This window comes from Chroicocephalus ridibundus, chromosome 1, assembly GCF_963924245.1.
Source record: "Chroicocephalus ridibundus chromosome 1, bChrRid1.1, whole genome shotgun sequence".
NCBI lineage: Eukaryota > Metazoa > Chordata > Aves > Charadriiformes > Laridae > Chroicocephalus > Chroicocephalus ridibundus.
This window is the reverse complement of record NC_086284.1, coordinates 3,374,478-3,391,699: the sequence shown is the minus strand read 5'-3', so window position 1 is coordinate 3,391,699 and position 17,222 is coordinate 3,374,478. Positions and strand designations below refer to the sequence as shown.

The following is a 17,222-nucleotide window of genomic DNA, read 5'->3' as shown; positions in this document are numbered from 1 at the left end:
TTGGTTTTGCATATTTCCCAGGCAGTGGTAGTGTGTATGTGTGTGTGTGTGTGTGTGTGTGTATGCCAATCATTTCTATTCAGATTTTCGTAGGGGAATTCAAAGCTTGGAAATGAAACTTGCTTTATTTTCACTCAGATCCGAGAGAAAGACCTGTCACCAGCTGCTACGCTTGGTGAGGTAGGCTGTTCTCCCTTCCCCAGAGAAAGGGAGCTCTTTGGTTTCACCTTGTGCCATAGCAACTCTTTTCTTTATCACAATGAAGGAGGGACGGAATTTAGAAACTACCCAATGTAAAAGGCATTGGGAAAAGAGGAGTGCTTTTCTTCCTGTCCCTTTTAGCAGCAGGAGGGGCAGTACTATATATCTGTATAAGAGCTATGTTCATTAGAGGAAGAAGAGACTATTTTTCTTAATGTCTGTTTTTAACCTTCCTGTCTGCCCCACAAAATGAAGGTATACGTCATGACGATGTTCAAAAGGCAATTATCTGGGTATTAACTTATGCAATAGCTTTCATATAGGCCCTAAACCAGACTATTTTGAATCTGCAGCAAGGTAATTAGTTGAAGACAGTCAGTACCCCCAATCATAAAGATGGTTTCTGGCTTTAGTATTTTCTAGCCCCATGCTGAATATATGGAAATCCTGATAGCTTTAGAGTAGAGGCAATAACGTGAGACTTCTCTCCCTGTAGCTGTGGTCCTGGGGGCTGGCGAGAAGGTTTGAATCCTTGTGGATGCTTGGAAAAACGTCAAGTATCAGAGCTGGGAATTTGAAAAGATAAATTGCTTTGCTTCTTACAGGGATGTTCCATTAGTCCTTCCCGGTCAAGATCCTACATGTGAAGAGACCTTGCCTTTAGGTACAAAATCCCTAAGATGATAAATCATAATCTGTAGGCAAAAGCCATTTGTTACTGAGTATTAATGTTGAAATAATTGATGCAACTAACCTAGCCAGTCTTAAATCTACTCCTTAGAGCAGTAGGATACCTCAAACAACCCTCTCCACCTACTATGAGGGCTCAGTCCTTTAGCCTCAATGGGCCTGTGCGACAGAGGATGCAGATTCCTCATATCTCTTTTCTCCCAAACGAAAGGACTGGAGAGCGGCACTCACTGTTCTTTGGGTTATTTCGCTCAAAATGTTGTTTATGGGCAAAGAGTAAGTACATGTTATATATAAGTGAAGCCATTGTTAGTATAACTGAAATCTTAAGAGTGTCATAATTATTAGGCTAGAGTTAACTGTTTCAGAAAAAAAATAAATCCGTTACAGTAGTTATGCTCACACATTTGAGTTTCTACCCCTTTTCCCGGTGGTGTGCTCACTCTTCCACTGCTTCTCTGGGTCCTAGGGTTGGCAGCTTCAGTCTGGTCGTGGTGCTGAGGAGTGCAGGATCTTAAGTCTTCAGCATCTGGAATTGTTTGCTGGGAGGAATATGATTGCGGTGATGGTTTCTTTTTCCTCCCTCTAGGATTCACTTGGGGCTGTTTTTATGTTGTCTAACGCACATATACGCCTTCGTGCTATTCTAAATTGGTCTGCAGCTCCAGGTTAGATCCAGATATTCTATATTTGATGCCTTTTTTGTGTGTTAGATGTTATTTGTTTGTTCTCTTTGCTACCTCTGAAACCAGCTTTGTCCAGCTTCGGGTCTACATTTCCTTTAATTGACCATGGGTGAGTTATTTCTGGTGATGAGGTCTCCGGTGCCAGCCTGTGCCCCATCTCATATCATCCCCTGCCAGTATTCCTCTGCGCCATGTCCTGTGTCTCCCTTTCTCAAAGCTTCAGCTGTTGTACCAGGCTTGTATTTCTGTATACCACATCATTGTGTTAGAGTCATAAATAGCTCACTCTACATGGACTAATTGCTTGTTATTTCTGTCTCTAGAAAACTGTGGTTGTACCATACGAAGATAAACATAAATAAAATGAATTAGCTGTAGACACCTGGCCAATTAAAGAAATTGCTGTGACAGCTAAACCCCGTTAAAACAAAACTGCAGGCAAGTCAAGAAAAGTTCAGCCAGAGCAAGTGACAAGGCTCAGTCCTGAGGCCTTGAAAACTCAATAGAAAGCTGAAGGCCTGTTGCTAACAATAGAAATACCATATTATTACAGGGCTAGATAGTTACGGGTGAATTAAAACCCTGAGAACTTGGGATAAATCTTTCCTATTCTTTCTTTAGAGAACAGGAACCAGGAGTTTTGTAGCAAAGGCTGTGCCACAAAGGTATTTTCAGGAAGAAGAGGTTGTTCTGTTGGGCTGAAGGACACTTAACTGTCAACTCTCTGCATCTGTCAATCACTCCCTCCCCTCTCTCCCCCAGCCCCTTTTCCCTCCTATTCACCATTTTTTTCCAGATCTTCCATAAGTATTGACCTGTCAAAGATGCCTACAAACTGTGAAATTTGGTGGCTTTGGTAGAGGCGAGAGACCGAAATCAATTCTCCTCCACCCACCACCTCCCTGACCCAGGAAAGCGGGAGCTCTGCACTTCTCCATACTGTTCATCCTACTGCTGCCCAGTTGCCATGTCCAACCAGCACGTTCATAGCTCCAGCTTCTTTCCCTGCCAGCAGTTTGGGGGCATGACAGAGAGCAAGCATTGCTGGAGGGGAAAAAGTGGTAAAGAAACGGGATGGCAGCTGGAGCTGCTGATTGCTGGGCACCTTTGTAGTAAACCAGGTCTCGAGAGCTCTGTGCTCCCAGCTCTGGGAGCTCATGGCTTGTGACACTGGGAACCTCTGAGGGAGCAGCTCCGTTCAACTGCTGCGGTGAGAAGTGCCCCTCAGTATTAACACCCGTCTTTGAACCAAGCTGAGGATGCTTTTCATTCATCCCTAGATGCTCTCCCACCTCTGCCTGCTGGTTTCTTGCCCATGTTCCCCATCTGTCTTCACCCCTTTTATTTCCAGGCTGGACCTATTGTCCACCCTGCTGAAACCTGTCATCTACTTTCCTTGGCCCTCTAGAAGAGGGATATACACTTAATTTTCAAAGTGTCCAGGGTACACTGCAGATTTTAGAAACGTAGCAGGAGATCAGTGGTAGTGCTACCGTTATTCTTGGCGTTGTTAAGGGTGGGTGAGCGTGGAGAACAACAGTCAGCGTTTTGAAGCCTGTTAAACAGTAATATTACATGACACACATATGATGATATTCACATGAGAGCTCTGAATGCCCGGGACCTGGACTCTGCTTTCAGTTCACTCATCGTAGAATTCTATGTCTCTGTCTATATTAAAGCCCATTTTTTGTCAGGGGTTTTTGCAGATGCTCAGGCCTGTGGGCTGTTTCTTTATGTCTGATGCATTGTAAGCACTCCAGGAAAATTGAAATCTATAGGTAAATTCATTCTGAGAGTTGGCATTAAAGAAAATGTTCGGACATTTAAAAAATATATATATTTTACAGTGAGAGTAACTGACGGGTCAGTGATGCGGTTCCTCTACCTCAGAGTGATTTCCCTTCAATTAGGTTAAGTTTTCCAAATAAAATGTTCTGTAAGACAACATGTGACATGTCAAATTTTGTGTTGCTTTATTTTGGTAGAAATAGAACAGAAAATGCAAAGTGAGTTTAAATTTGTCAAAGTTCAAGCTTATGCAGTGATTAGCATATTTCTTGTTATTTCTCAGCAGGTAGTTACAAAGATCTCAGTTTCCGTCAGGGCAACTGCCATTGAATCTAAATTCTGTAAATGCTAACAAAGAAACAAGTTCTTAAATATTTATGGATTTAACAACTCACAAACGCTGTTTCTCCCCTCTCAGCCTCCTCACTCTCATTTATAAAAGCCTTGTTCCTTTTGTGATTTGTGGCAAGGACTGCCCCTACGGTGGGATTTTTGCCAGCAATTCCAAAAAGAACATGATAGAGTCCATGGGAAATGATTGTACAACCTCAATCACAGTTGCTCCTTCTGGCCCACTACTCTATAAATCCCAAATTCCAGTTAATAGATTTATAAGGCAGAGGGCCACAAGGGACCATTAGCTCATCTGGCCTGATGGTCCATATATCACAAGCAATTACACTTTATGCAGTACCCTTTACCAAGCCCAGCAGTGTTTATGTTTGGGTAAAGCATGTTTGCCAAAAAGGCATTCAGTCTTGGCTTCCATACATCGAGGTAGGAGGAATCAGCAACTTCCACAGTACTCTCTATTATTAATTTATTGGTTAATTACTTTCCTGGTTAAACGGTATGGCTGATTTCTGATTTGAAGTTGCCCATTTGCACCTTCCAGACATTGCTTCTTGTTACGCCTTTGGTAAATTAGAATTTGTTAATACCTAGCTTATTGTCACCATACACCTTGCCAAAGAAAAGGCAGGGGTTAGAGGAACGACTGCTTAAATAGAACGAACACTTCAAGTGCCTCTCAGTGAGGCATTTCTTTGACTCAAGTTTTTCTACAGTCAGTGGTTGCTCTAGCAAACCTGGGTAATCTACCCTACCTGTGAGAGTTAGATGAATCCACCCAAGGTTGCTCCTTTGCCAGTGGAATACCCAATGATGTAAGACTTTCAGGTACTTTCAGTTTCACAGCTAGAAGTTAATTTACAGAAGAAAAAGTCCAAATCTTCTACTATCTGTCTTATTTATGGGACTGGAATTATCTCAGAGAAGACCGTCTGAGTTTTCCTCTTCTGTGATCCCTGAACACTACACACTTTAGTTTTAGACAGGCTCCTGTTTTACTCCTCCGAGGACAAGGCAAAGGACTTGCTGAGAATTGGATAACGATTTAGCATGTCCATGCAGACTGAGTTGCCTTCTGCTTCTCTTTGCCATCCTGCTTAAACATCACCATTCTAGTTCTTCGATTTCTGCTCTCTGTAGTTCTCCTGAGTCTACGACACCGGCCTCTGGGTGTGCTTGTTCAGGAAATCTTTGTTAACATATGTGGGACGTAGCACAAAATTATCACATAATTTTCTTCCCAGGTGGAGACAAATGAAAATCAGTGCAACTCAACGTGGGATTGAGCAATTCAGGTATTTCAAGCAGGATCATTTTAGCCTTTTTAGTGCTTGGTCCTGCTGTTCATAAAATAAATGGCTTTCATATATGAAGTAACTTAGGCTTTCCTCAGAAGAACTGAATTACTAATCATAAGCTATTACAAATAAATAAAAATGATTTATCTCCAGAAAAAGAGAAATCACAGACGGGAGGAAAAGTAATGGTTAACATAGCAATAATTCTTGAAATAAGTGAAGTGAGCAAAAATAAACGTGGAAAATAAACCCATTTGCACAGATTTAAAAGAGTAATAAGACAAAATTGCAGAGAAAAGCAAAGGAAATAGGAAATCAGGAACGATGGGAAGCATTACTTACTATCTATGAGAAGCGAACTGAATTATTTAGATATATTTCTTTCAGCATCGAATGAATAAGGACTTTTTAAAAAAGTAGCCTAATTTCTAATTTACCATTTAATTTCAAATATCTTTTGTATTATTTTGCTTTATTCTATGTTAATATCTTGGATACAAGAGTGATGCCATTTACAAGATACTGGGATGGTTATATATTCTTCAATATGAGCACAGATTGCTGAGTATTATTCTGGGAAACCAAAATTTATCCTGCTGATCTAACAGCGATGTGCGTCTGTACAAGAACTGTGTTTGCCTTATTGGCAGTGTTACCTCATACGCCAATACAGGAGCTGCCATGCTGAATCAGTGCAGTGTCCTATGCAGTTCAGTCCGGTACATAAAAATCAAACAAATAACACTCCAGAAAGATTTCTTTCAAACAAAAATCTTCTGCTTTGTTTAACTAAGCCAAGATCTAGATCTCAGTGCCTTATAGCAATGAGTTTCACAGTCCGATTCTGCTCTATTTAGAATTTTTTTTTTCCCTCTGTCATGGAATTACTTCCTTCCAGTTACATTGACTGCGCCTGTGATAGGTTCATGTGAGTCACGTGTATCTGCCCGTGGCTGTGTCCACAGCCGAGAGGATATGGGTTTAATTTCTGTTGAGTTTCCAGAGGAACCTGGGAACTTGCAAAGACATGAGCCAACAGCCCTGGTGTGACTACCGGAGTTTTCTGCCCTCAGCGCTTACAGCTTTGCCTTGCAGAACTACGTTAGTGGTAGAGGGCTCTTAAACTGTGAAGCTGGAATATTGGCTCCTCGCTGGGATATTCCCTTTTTGGAGTCAAACAGAGGGTTCTGGCTATTCACAGTCTGCTAGCAGAAAGAAGCAGATGTTCTCAAGTCTGATTCGTTTTTTTGAGAAACAGCCAGTTTAGGGATCTTATATTGGCTAAAAATATTGTCTCGGTTCTGGAGAAGCTGAGATGGGACATCATGACTGACTCAGCCAGCCTTAAGGTATGCTGTTGCTGGGCTGGAGGGCTGCACAAACCCAACCCACCTTCCTGTCCCCTCTCTGTTGTTGGCAGTTGAGCCTGGGTAGCTGGGCAGGCAGGTGGTCTGGTTCCCAGTCCAGCAGAAAGCTGACCAAGGAAGGGGGGAAGGAAGAGGCAGGGAAAGGGAAGGGGAAGAGGGAAGGGATGTCCTTAAGATCCATCCCTGTAGTCCTTGCTTCCACAAGTTGGCTCAGCAACAATCATCTATCTCGGGCATGTCATATGAACTGAAGCAGAGAGAGTGACCCAATCCTTTTTCTCCACCTCAGGCATTATCTTGTGCATTTCTTCATGTCTCTTCTTGTTTCTTTCTCCCCAGGGATGCACAGACCAAATATTTTCATCCTCACCAGCCTTGCTGCCCTTCTTTGAATATGCCCTTCTCTAGTCCTGCTATGTGCCTCTCAAGATGGAGCGATCAGAGTCGCACACAGTGTTCTAGAAGAGAGGGAAACAGTGATTTATTTAAGGACACTGTAATACCTTTGGTAGTATTCAGGGTCTGTAATATCTGCAGCCAAGGGACTGTCCCTCCTATCTTAGAGTCCCTGAGAAGTTCTCAGGATTTAATGATGCGGTTGATACGTTGCCTGCTTAAATGGGCTGTAGCCCACAGCTGAAAGACAGCATTTGTGTGAGTATTCTCTCTTCCCTTCCTTCTACTTTCTTGTGACTAATACGGATACAGGGCTGGAAAAAGTCTCCTGCTTGATTCTCAAGTTCCCATCCCTGCCAGCTCCCAGCCTCGTGCCTGTGCTCCCATATCCCAACCCCATAACTGGCTGCTAATCACAGGATGGTACGACCCTGACCAGCCCTGAATGATCCAGGGGCAAATTCCCTGCTCTGCTGATCGTGACATGTGCCATCGTTGCGTTATATGGGGTCTATATTCATTCCGAGTAATGTTAGACATCGGCAGTATAGACCAACATATTCAACGGGAACCCTTTTTATTCTCAGTATGGAGAAAGAGGTATTTTCAAGGTAAGAGCCATCCACTGTTTCAGGTGCAGACTTCCAAATAAGAGGAGTTGCGCCTTTGAAGTGGCTCTCTTGGACACATCCACACTTTAGAGGTCTACACCTGGTAAGATGAATCCTGTCCTGACTCACAATCTCCATCTGAATTACTGCCATTCTCCTCCTCCTCCTTCTAGAATGCAAATCTTTTATTTCTGCCCAGTTCCAGTGTCAAGGTGCATTGATTTTCATTGGGCATATCAGACATAACACAGCAACAAATAAGCAATCAAGGCTGACCTCACAGATTTTGCTTCTACCTTCTGTTAATCTTTTCCTTCATACCATCAGGAGAAAAGAGATAAATGGCCGCTGTTCTCTCTCTTTGCATCCACTTTCAAAGTGGTGCTTGCAGATTTCATTAACCGTCCCTTTTTGAATATTACATCTCACTGTTTCGTCTTATAAAAGCTAATGATTAAAGTAGCGTCTGATATTTTGTATAGATAAAGAGGTATATGCAACAGATACGTTTATATTTTGCTTTACATTACTGTCGTGAAAAAGGGGATATTTTATGTCATGTTGCTTTCTTAGGGCATTAATAGCACACTTATTATCCTCAAATGCCTGATACCTGAGGGTTTCACTGGCAATTTACATTCTCTTTTTCCCCAGGGGTAGGAAAGGCAGTTCCAAAGACCTAGTGCTAGACGTGTTCATCCGTCACCGTTGGCTGCAGAAGTTGCTGGCTATTTCTCTTCAGAGCTGTAGCCCTTCGAGGCGTCTTATGCTGCTAGCTCTCATTTCTGAGCAGCATCGTGCCTGGAAAAAGGAGCCAGGAATATCTGAAATTCAGAGGAAGAAACAGGTAGAGGTGCACCGTCTGAGCCTGCAGTGCCGTAGTGAGGTATTTTGCTGCCCAAACACATTTCTTGATTTCAGCCTTTTTTCCTTCCTTCCTTCCCCCAACTTCTCCAAGCTTTGCCCTGACTCCTCTTCACCTCTCCACTTACAAGCGTTGTTCCCAGCATTGCAGCGGACCTGCGCTCTCCTCTTCTCTCTTTGTACTCATAAAGAACAGTGGGAGCAGCACCCACAGACAGACGTTGCTTTCAGTGGCATCCCTCTCGTTTGACTTGATCAAATGCCTTGGGGGTAATTTTGGAAGCTGCAATCTGCCATTGCTCCTACAGGAACCATAGGTTAGAAGACCTCTGTAGCCTTTCAGATCAGGTTTGAAGGAATCTCACATTTGGTACCAACAATAAATAACAGTCTGTAGAAAATGTTGTTGTTAATCTTTCTGGGCAAAATTCAGAAATACCGCTGACAGCTTCCGGGGGCAGCAGAACTCAAACGGGAGCTTTGACGTGGCGTGTGCTTCTGCATGTTGTTCTCCTCAGCTGTGGCATAGGGATGGTCATGTGCTTCCACTCTAGGACGATGTGAGATTTTAAAAAATAGGTAAAATTGTAATACCTGTTGCTTGAAATCAGTGCTGTACTTCAAGGATTTAGACTTTGTAACTTTTCTTGTCCGTGTCTTTATTGGTATTGTTCTGAATACAATGCTGTCTGATCCATCCTGAGAGCAGCTGTTAAGAAAAATCTCTGTTCCCTGGCTAGGGAACATACGGAGCAAGAGAATGAAAACATACGAATAGTAAGTACATCCAGCCTGTCTACACAAGCACTGGCCATCAGGGCCGATGGGAGTTAGACGGCAAGAGGGAGATCAGAAAACACCTGCGTCCTCATTGACTCGGGTGGGAGGTTGTATAGAAATAGTGAGTATTTCTAGAAAAAACTGTCTCACAAAGGAGAGCTTTTGATTCATTGAATCACAAAATCAACTTTAGGAGTTCTTCTTGGCTGTGAGTACTTTTACACTGCTTGAGACTGGCAAGGAAGGTGATAAACAGAGACAGAAATGATAAATGGGAAGGAGTCCTGGAGAGAGGCAGCTGGGATTTGTGTTTTATTTTTGTGGAGTTGCTTCCCTGGTGAGCTGCAAGGAACCGAAAGCAGCACAAAAGGGGGCAAGATCTTCTCTTCCCCTATGCAGACAGCACGAGTGAGCATCTTTAGTTGGGAGGAGGAGAAATAGCTTCCCTGGGGCAGCTCTGGTCCCTTCACACAGACGGGTTAGCGGTAAGGGACGGGAGAGGGCCCCCAGCTTTAGCCCTCGGTTTCTCTCCAGCATGCCAAGCAGAAGCGAGGAGCAAGCATTGGGGGGAAAAATAATTTGCCATTTATCTATAGATGCTAACAGATGCCTTTCACAAGGGAACAAATTGTCAACTTGAAGGCACAGTGTGTTCCTAGGTTTGGTTTGTGCTCAGGATATACGGTATCCCTAAATGTGCAGAGGATGCTGCCTTGCAAGGAGCTGGGAAGATTAACAAGAGTGGAGGTGGTGGAAGGGAAGGTAAAGGTTAGAAATAGGGAGTAACAGAAAATATCCGGCTTGGGAAATGCAGGCTCATACGTCTGGGGAAAAATAATCGGAGACTCAGCTGTTCTGCAGGAGAAAGATACTTAGAGAGCACTAGAAATGAAAAAAACCACCCTAGAGATAGCAGTGGGAAACCAATTGGACGTGGGCTTGTATTGGCACTAAAGAGTATGATTTTGGTGCTACATGCAGAGGCAAAAACATTACCTTCCAGGGAGGCGATGATCCAGCTGTATATGGCACAGGTGGAACAGTATCTCTCGTTCTGGCGTATCGATGTCAGACTGACATGGACGAATTGGAGGGAATTCAGAGAAAAGTGTCATTGAAAAGGAAAGGGCTGGAGATATTTTTTTTTTTTTTTTAAACAAGAAAGATTAAAAATGCATTTTATATGACTTGGAGATGATTTTAGTTGGAACGAAGAAAATTCTACAGAAACCTGAAGGTGATAAATAGCAAGGAGGAAAAAAAATTAGGGTAGCAGAGTACATATTGGTATAGAATCATAGAATCACAGAATCATAGAATAGTTTGGGTTGGAAGGGACCTTTAAAGGCCATTTAGTCCAACCCCCCTGCCACGGGCAGGGACATCTTCAACTAGATCAGGTTCCTCAGAGCCCCGTCCAACCTGGCCTGGAATATTTCCAGGGATGGGGCTTCCACCACCTCTCTGGGCAACCTGGGCCAGTGTCTCACCACCTGCAGTGTAAAATATTTCTTCCTTATATCTAGTCTGAATTTACGCTCTTTTAGTTTAAAGCCATTAGCCCTTGTTCTGCTGCAACAGGCCTTGCTGAAAACTTTGTCCCCATCTTTCCTGTCGGTCTCCTTTAGGTACTGAAAGGCTACAATTATGTCTCCCTGGAGCCTTCTCTTCTCCAGGCTGAACATACTCTTCACAGGATGCCTGTCCCTGTTTCCACTGCCTGTGCATTGCCCTGTTCTTTGGCCAGAAGTTCTCGACTCAGCCATGCCAATCTCTTGTCCTCCTTTCCTGATTTCTTACACCTGAGGATCGAAAGCTCTTGCGCTCCGTGGAAAACATCCTTAAAGATTTGTCCCACCAAGTTTCAGTAATGGCAGCTAGGTCCTAGCTTTCTAGCAGCATGGTGGCTTCCAACTCCTCCCTGTTTGTTGCCCATTGGTGTAGAGGTGCTTCAGATGGCCTGTCAGTCATGTCACCTTCAAGGTGACATAAAGGGTATAAAGGGTAAAAAGAATCAAGGAGATCACAGGGAAGAAAAAATTCTTTGAGGACAAGACAGATACATATGATTGTGAAATGGCCCTAAGATGGGAGTGGTAGATGCCCGTGATGGACACATTTCAGTATTATCAGGAGCATGCAGGGTAACTCGGGTGCCAGAGCAAGTCTGGCCCAGCAGCCGAGAGCTCCAAGCGATATCTCCAAGCAAGACATCTCTGTTGGTGGGCAACAGGCGTATTCTTTGGCCTGTAATGGCCCCTGCCCTTCAACATCTTCCAGGTCTGACTTGCTTATCCATTCATGCTTCCTTACACAAATACAGCTCTACCTCTCTTCTTCAGTGTCTTCCGAAGAAAGACTGGTTAAAGAGAGGACAGAGAGGACAAAGGTACTCCTGACAAAGCTACTCCTCGGTTCTATTCTCCTTGCTCCTGGTTCAAATTCAGATGCCTTTCTGAGTCGTGTCTGACGTGACCCCTCTTCTGCTGCCACAGAGAGCAGTCCTTGCCCTCTTCCCCTCCTGCTCTCTCTCCTGGTGATACTGAAGCCCACAGATGTCCCCCGGCTTTCCGAACACGTGTCTGGTTTTTCTCTTTCCAGAAGAAACAAGCAGAGTAGCAGACCTGGTTGCTGCAGTCTCTGCCCTGATGAGAGCTGTGCCTCTTCCCCTGCCGCCTCCTCAAAAACAAGTGTGAGCATGAGGACCTGATTACGCCGTTCAGGGCTCTGTTTTCCCTGCGCTGATGCTGTTCATCTGTGAGATTCCTGTTTTCCTCAGCAGCGCTGCAGGGCTCGGGGTGTGTTTAGCACCACTGCACAAATTCGCATCTCCTTGGCACCAGCTTTACTGCTGGGGTGGAGCTGGAGACCGCCATCCTACGGCATGGCTGGGGCAGGGGCTGGTGGACCCAGGCTGTTCTGAAAGGGGGTCTTGGGCCATGGGGAGGGTGGGGGAAGGCCCTGGGCTTCACCCACCATTCGAGATTTCCGACCAGAGCCCTTTTGGTTATTTGTGATATTTATGGAGATTTTTTCAGCTGTTTCTATGGAGACTATGATGCCTTATTGGACTGCAACTTTTATAGGGGAATTAATAAAAGCGCAAGGCCTCTCACTGCAGCTCAGTGGTTCAGCTCCAGCGCAGCGTAGTAAGCAGAGGTCATTAATGCCTGATAGCTGTGTAGGGACCTTTATATTATTCAGCAATTAGTATTCTTCACTGATACCAAAACCACAGAGAACAGTAGAGTATCACTAGTGGGATGAGCAGATTAACGTCACGCATACTTTAGTGTACTGTTTATCATTGAACGGCAACCCACCCATGTTTACGAGGACACAACTGCTTGGCTCTATTCCCCCCCTCTCTCCTTTCAGTTTTATTTTATAAACAGAAAAAAACCCAATGCCCCACCCAAACGAGGGTTTGACTTTGGCTACGATCTTGTGGGGGCTCTGAGCTAAAGCTGTTCATGGTGATGTGGCTGGTTTCTCAGAAGCAGGGGCTGGGGTGGGGGGGCTCAGCACGAGCGAACAGATCGAGCCCCATTTTGAAAGAACCTGCACCCCAAACCTGAGTGCAGCAGCGCAAAGCCTCACGCGTTCACTAGCAGCAGAGATGACGCTGCTCTTGACTACGGAAAAGTATGAGCTAGGAAATGGTCAGAAGCTACTTCTCCACAGAGAAAAAAAATACCTCTGGGGCACATGTAATGTTTGTTTCAGAAAGCGTTGCCTAGCCACTACCGAACAGATCATTTCACTCACAAAATCTGCAGGGTGGAATTTGTCTGTTAAATTTTAGCCGTGTGACACATCCTGTAAGGCACAAATGAGCAACACAATTATATCAAATTTTGAAGACCGAGAGTCCAAAAAAATCCAACATATCTTCCCCTTCTTCTGTTTTTATACGTTTAAACTCCAGCTCTTCCCTGGGAAAACGTGAACGTTATACCCACCTCAGCCTATCACAGAAGCAGCACCTGCTTCCGATGGGCTACAGCATCCATCCCACAAGGATGGGGTCCGAGCATCGCTGCTGGCGGTGCCTGGCTTTGCCCCGTGTGGCACGAGCAATGCCCGCAGGACAGCCCGGTCGGTGCTGCAGCATCTTCAGCAGCCCCTTCAACAGAAGCGGTATGTACCACTGGATTCATGAAACCTCGAGTAGGTCATGCTCGATGTTGCTGCTGTCTTTAATCTGCGACTCAGGGCTTGATGAGAAACGCCCCATTTTTCCGCTGCATATGGGGAACAGGGTGTGAAGAGAAGATGTGTTTCAGGGGGTACCATCTTAAGTGTTCTTGGCAAGCCAGCAGTGGGCAGGTCCTAAATCATGTGATGAAATGGTACGCCTTCTTCCGTCAGCCTTGTGGGATTTTCGTTTCTTGGTTTGGCTTTGGGTTATGTTTTGTTAAGTTTTTTTGTTTGTTTGTTTTGTTTTGTTTTTTAATATTAGTGCATATCAGAGACTTGCTGAAATGTGAGGTGTGTGTTACAAAGACTGGAAATCATAAAAGTAGAGATAAAAAGTAATTCTTTACGACAAGTAAGATCCCGCACTTGCAATTATAGCCCTTACTTTGCAAAAAAAAAAAAAAAAAAAAAAATCAGCCAGTGGTCATTAACTAGCAGCTTGTACAGGATTTCAGAAAGATGGGAAAACCTCTTCCATCGAAATCGCTGAACCAGGTGTTGCTTAGGTCTGTGGTATCGGAATCTGGAACCCCACAGTATCGCTAGTGGTGCTGCAGTGGGAGAGCAGTGGGGTTTGGGAAGAAGAGGAGGACCTGCTAGAGACCAAATGCTGCCCTGAGTATAAGCAGAGACCCTCAACAGCAGCCTGTAGGCCATGGAGATGCTGATATGGGTTCCCTGTGTGCGGGCTGCCCATAGCAACCATGTCCCCCAGGGAAAATGCGTGCAGCCTTGCTTCGTGCTTGCAAGCAACAGTATATAACATTTGATTAACGAAGAGGAGGGTAAGGAAGAGTGGCTGGAGTTGGATACGCTCTGGAAAATGCTAGCCAGACTTACAGACCTTAAAAAATCATTATATTGTCCAGTATTTTAAAGAAAAAAAGGTTTAAAAGCTTGGATTTGTAACGAAAGAAGATAAAATTTCATTATGTCAGTAGTGGCCTTTGCATTGGAATGGCAAATAAAGATTTTCTTAGTAACATGAATTTTTGTAACATGAAGTGCACTTGTGGTACTCCTAGATTAGGGTGATTTTGGTGACAGGCATTTTAGCAGTCTTTTTGCTCGGTTTGCAGTGTAGCCTGGGGCAGCTGAACCATGACCTATTTTTTGCTTTGATAAATCCTATCCCTGTGTTCCTCTGCTTTGAAAACAGATATAAAAAAGGATAGGCGGCAATTTAATAAATAGGAACTGTAAAGCAGAGCTAACAGAAGGAATTACTTAAAAGGTATTATTAGTGGCATCCCTGTGTCCAAAGTGGCAAAAGGGTTCAGCAAGGATTACAGCTGTCAAAGCAACAGGAAGGATGGACTTGACTTCCTACCGGCTTTTCATTTGGGGCTGTGAGTTCTCAACTGCTTCTTACCTTCCCTTCACCATCTTTTGGGCTCCGCGAGAGCTGCGTATTATTTTACTTTGTTTTGTCTGTTGCTGGTAGAGAAGTTCTGGGTACAAACAGCGTATTATGTTGGGTCCAAGGTAGACAGATTTGCCTGGGAAGAGTGACACGGGTAGAGGTCCAGCAACTGCATCTATGTAAGGACAAACGCTTCGGCACTTCTTGTGCAATGCTGGCACATTTACATTTGTATTAGGATTCGCTGAGCGGAGTAACGCTAAAGGTTGGCATAAAATAAAACAGGACGTAAATCATTTCAATTTAAAATTCCATCCACAGCCTAATGCCAAGGTCTTTCCCCTGAACCTCCAAGTGACTCTAAGTTCTGTAACTTTTGGGGGATCTCGGAACTGTATTGGAACCAGACTTTGCAGGTGAAGATCATCTTGCCTAATTTCTAATATCTGATTGAACAAAGAGTTCTACATCCAACACTGTATCTCTTCTGTGGTTTTCATCAAATTTTGGAGAAGCCATTTACGTGTTTAATAGCTGCTTATATAAAAATCAATGGCAACTGTATCAAATTGGGCCAAATGTGCTCAAAACCCCTTAATGTGGATTTGGATCTTACTCCAGGCTCTGGTTTGAAAATGTTGATCAGTAATAAAAGTGACTAATAATACCTTTTATTGTGGATTCCCATAATGGCTGGGTACACAATCATCAAGTAAACAGAGTTTTTCTTCCCATTACCTTCATCTGAAAGAGGACTGAGCCATTAAACCAACCTAAATAATAAAGAAACACATAGCACTCCCCATGAAAGTGTTTGCAGCTGTGTTCTTCCACCACGCGTATCGTAAGGATTCCATTATAGTAAATTGGAGCTGTTAGTGTCACAATATTGCCATCATTACGTGTTCAAAATATGAGTCAGATCCCCAGCACTCCTTGATGTTCCAATATCATAAATGTGTGTAGTGTTTTACTTCCCGTTCTGGCTTCTAAGCCCTCAGGGGGGAAACTGCCTGTCCCAGTAGGGTGGGAAATTTTAAGGGTCACATCCAGCCTGGAGCAGGGATACAGCCACATTCCTCCTTCCTCTTGGCCACTCATGGGGACTCCATTTACCTTCTCCTTCCAGGGTTAAGAGGTTTTTCTCTGAGCTCCTCTGATGAGCAGCCTCATCTCCGCTGCCTGCTGCCTTTCAGCACTTTCTCATTTTTTTTATTCTTTTCTCCCCATCTCCTAACCGTGGCTCGCTTAATTTCCTGTGTGCATCTCTTCTGCCTGTGGCCTTGATTCGATGTGAGAGGCGGTGGTTTCCCCCATACGCCCTCCTGGTGCACTGCAGAGAACGGCAGCTCCATTTCTGGCTTTAGCTGGTTTGATGATAAAAAGAAATGGTGGTCTTTTTGAGTGAGGAGCAACTGATGTCTGTGGTGAGACGTGAGAAAAATCACAGAAATATGCAATATCGGGGGCTTCCTTTTGTATTACAAGAATTGACAAACTGGACTTTCGAGCAGAACAAGCATATTACGTTTTAGCAGATGCTTTGAGATGTCCTCCTGACTCTCTCTACCTTCCCATTGCAACTGTTGCTTCTTCCCCTGATTGATAATTAAATTAGTTCTCTTTATCTCTCTGAAGCAAGGGCAGGTCTTTTTGTTTGCCTGTTGAATGAATTTCTTTGTCATTTCCTAATTGATATAAATTAGATATATTGCACACACATATATGTATAATAGATATGTAGTAGCTTAGATATATACCCTAGATATTAAAGTCTAAATCTTCTGATTTTTTTCCACAATAATGTGCCAGTGTATGTAGATATTATATAAATCAACCAATCAATGAATCGATCAATTTCTATCAGCCCTAGAACCATAAGGCATAACCACATCGGTATCCCAAATTTACTACGAACAAAGTGGGAAGATTTTCACTAAGAGGACTGCAATGTGGAAGCAATTTAGTGTCAAACCTGCTACGCAGGGAATATCTGAGGGTGACAGGGCAATCGCAGAACTAGCTGCAGAGAGCTCTGCAGGGGGCTCGAGAAGAAGGAATTGGAGCAATGAGATCACATTAGTGCTTCCAAGAAGCCGAAGCTGATGGTTTCATACATATATCCCTCCAAGCCATTGAACTGTCATCCTACTTGGGAAAGGAAAGGGCAGAAAGCAATGGAAGGGGATGCAGGAGATATTGGGATGGCTACTGAGATTAAATCGGAGCATTTGCAGACATTTTGTTTCTCATGAAAATTTTCCATTTCCCCATTACTAGCATCTAAGAAATTAATTTCCTGGTTACCCCTCTGACCACTCCTATAAATGGAGATACACATGGGATTCGTCTCCCTTGACTTTGGTAATAATATTTAGCTTTTTATAAAGTACATTAAACTTTCAAAGACTTTACCAGTGTTATGGAACTAAGCTTCATTCATCTGTTGGCTCTTGTTCTCTTGTCAATGAAATCTCATATCTATCTGATAAAAGTTTCCATCGCTACTTTATGAGTCTTTTATGGTTTTATTATGGCAAGGCTGTCTAAGTTAAAGGCTTGTCAGATTTAAGAAATAACTTTTAATTGCCTATTTTTTCTTGCAATATTTTTTCTTTTAATAT

General features: G+C 43.6%; 1 protein-coding gene across 10 annotated transcripts in view; it reads left to right on the top strand.

Moving 5' to 3' along the window:
• The window catches only part of DLG2 (discs large MAGUK scaffold protein 2), a 1,060,606-nt gene that overhangs the window by 69,378 nt on the left and 974,006 nt on the right, over window positions 1–17,222 (top strand). The window lies entirely within an intron of this gene.